This window comes from Chiloscyllium plagiosum, chromosome 13 (genome assembly GCF_004010195.1).
Source record: "Chiloscyllium plagiosum isolate BGI_BamShark_2017 chromosome 13, ASM401019v2, whole genome shotgun sequence".
In the NCBI taxonomy this organism is placed as follows: Eukaryota; Metazoa; Chordata; class Chondrichthyes; order Orectolobiformes; family Hemiscylliidae; genus Chiloscyllium; species Chiloscyllium plagiosum.
Window position 1 is genome coordinate 48,719,404 of NC_057722.1, and position 2,769 is coordinate 48,722,172.

At 43.2% G+C, this 2,769-nt stretch overlaps 1 long non-coding RNA gene across 1 annotated transcript in view; it reads left to right on the plus strand.

The window, feature by feature from the left end:
• The window catches only part of LOC122556316, a 20,299-nt gene continuing 17,530 nt past the window's right edge, over positions 1–2,769 (plus strand). The window contains exon 1 of the long non-coding RNA XR_006313500.1: positions 1–97. This is a non-coding gene — a long non-coding RNA (uncharacterized LOC122556316). The remainder of the gene's footprint in view (positions 98–2,769) is intronic.

A 2,769-nucleotide genomic window follows, 5' to 3' on the forward strand; every position in this document is an offset into this window, starting at 1 on the left:
CAGCAGCTGCAGCGGGTGCACTAATGAGGAGTCCCGCGCTCCCTGACTGACAACCCATCCTTCTCCCTGTGTCCTTTCTCAGCGCCAGGCGCACGAGGTAAGAACCTCCCTGGGGTAAACAAATACTGTTCCACACTGTGGCTGGGCACACTGTGAGCCAGTCTCGGTTGTATTAATGGTGAACAGCAACATAACTGCATTCCAGCTGACTCGATCTCACCTTCACTTCCACATATGACAGTCTCAAAAAGAAGGAATAGGCCAGCTGTAAATATTTAAGTACTGTATAGTCGTACTCGCCTCTGTAGAGATTTGATGTTTTGCGACTAGTCAGTGAACTGACCACGACGAAGACAAGGTTTTCACCATTCAACCAGTTTGCATATGTCTCCTTTGTTTATTAGATATGAGGTTACATCCGAAATGATATTTTTTAAAAATCAATTGAGTTTACAGTCCCAAACATCACACTGCCAGTGACTCTGAGCTCTGCAGTAATAGGACATCCTAGAAGAACCGCAGTGAGAGGGAATTCTGGTGCTTCATGCACATCGTTGAATGTAAACAGCAAATGTTGGATATTCTTAGCAAGTCAGGCAGCATCCATGGAGACAAAAGCACTGTAGTGTCAGCCCAGCAGCAGTTTGTATACGGCTCCATAGTACTCTACGGAGACTGCAGCTGCAAAATGCGTATTTAATTGCAAAGTGTTTACTTTCTAACTGCTTATGAATACAAATTTGTATTTATTTTTTTAAAAAAACTTCTGTTAGATATTTATGATGGGTCTGCGGCACTTGTCACAACTGTTCGTTTCGGAATCCACCCGAACTCAGTACTACAAAACGATCTGATTCAACTTTGTGCAAAAGCGATGAATGAGTGTTTTCTTAAAATAGCCCCAATACTAAGCCCAGAGCATTTATGAAGTCGGACCTATTAAACCTGCCACACGCAAGGAGAGAATCAGCAGCTGACGTTAAAGTGGTTCATTGTTTTAGATTACTGATAACCTGACAGGTGACAGCATTGCCTAGTCTGGAAACCAGTAGCAAGACAAATATTAGGAAACACAGCAGGCCAGTTTCTTAAGATGACATCAGAACCGTACTGTGCTTGCAGGATCAGGAGACCATTTGGCTCATTGCGTCCATGTTAACTCTCCCGAAGAACAATTTAGGGAGCCCCCCCTCACTGTTCCTCCTTTTTTGTGCACAAAATATTTAATGATGATCAACAGTATTTCCAGTATTTTTTGACATTTGGTTATGTACTGCTTGTATTTATGGTACTGAGTGCCTTTGCAGGTTAAGAATGCAACTCGTGTGCATTTCTAGCGCTGCTGCGCAGGTTAGCGTGATTATTGGGAGCACAAGCAAGAAGTGTACTCATTATGATGTCGATCAGTCAGCGTGTAATGTATAATTTGATTCCAGCGGGGCAAGTTTCAACCACACAATTAGGGTACAGGACCCTTCACCAGTGCTATGTAAAGGAATCATCCACCATATATATATATATAAAGAATCTGTTCAGAGATGTTCTGACACACTGCTGAAGAAGGTGGGAATTGAACCCAGTCCTTCTGGTTCACTGGTAGGTTCACATTAGAACGGCGCCATAAGTGCCCCATCATCAACCGTGTACAGGTTCAATGCTGATTGACTTCAATTAACTGTTGTTGATTTGGTGCAAGCGCTGCATGATTCTAAATGCCATTTAAAATTGGAGAGGCGTACAAAGAGCAGTGTGTCACATGAAGGTGGAATCTCACATTAGTCTTATTGCTAAGACCACTTGGGTGTTATAGTTTCTATTCCCCTTGGCCTGTGACGGATAGAGAGTGTGAGCAGAAGCAACACCAAGCAGGACAAGTTGATTGTGGGTACTGCAGAGGAGAAGGGCTTTCAGCAAGTGGCCATATAAACCATGAATCTTTTAGGAGCAAATTTCCTACCTCCAAATAAGTCAGAGAACGTGTTATGTCTCTAATTAACTGAGGAGCAATTCATTGAACTCTGTCACTGTTGTAGTCAGACCTTCATCGATTACATTGTCAGGGGTTTGCGAAGTAATTTTGGCTATAAACTTCTTTGCATGGGTTTCTGAAATGGTTGAGCTTGCAACATCTTAATGTGTGGGTTTGCTCGCTGAGCTGTAGGTTTGATATCCAGACGTTTCATTACCTGGTGAGGTAACATCATCAGTGGCGACACCCAAGTGAAGCGAAGCTGTTGTCTCCTGCTTTCTACTTATATGTTTGTCCTGGATGGGGTTCCTGGGGTTTGTAGTGATGTCATTTCCTGTTCATTTTCTGAGGGGTTGATGGATGGTATCTAGATCTAAGTGTTTGTTTATGGCATTGTGGTTGGAGTGCCAGGCCTCTAGGAATTCTCTGGCATGTCTTTGCTTAGCCTGTCCCAGGATAGATTTGTTGTCCCAATCAAAACGGTGTTTTTTTTCCTCCATGTGTAGGGCTACGAGGGAGAGAGGGTCGTGTCTTTTTGTGGCTAGCTGGTGTTCGTGTATCCTGGTGGCTAATTTTCTTCCTGTTTGACTTATGTCGTGTTTGTGGCAGTCCTTGCATGGAATTTTGTAGATGATGTTGGTTTTGTCCATGGGTTGTACTGGGTCTTTTAAGTTGTTAGTTTTTGTTTGAGAGTGTTGGTGGGTTTGTGTGCTACTAGGATTTCGTGGGCTCTTAGTAGTCTGGCTGTCATTTTTGAAACTTCTTTGATGTATGGTAAGGTGGTTAGGGTTTCTGGCTGT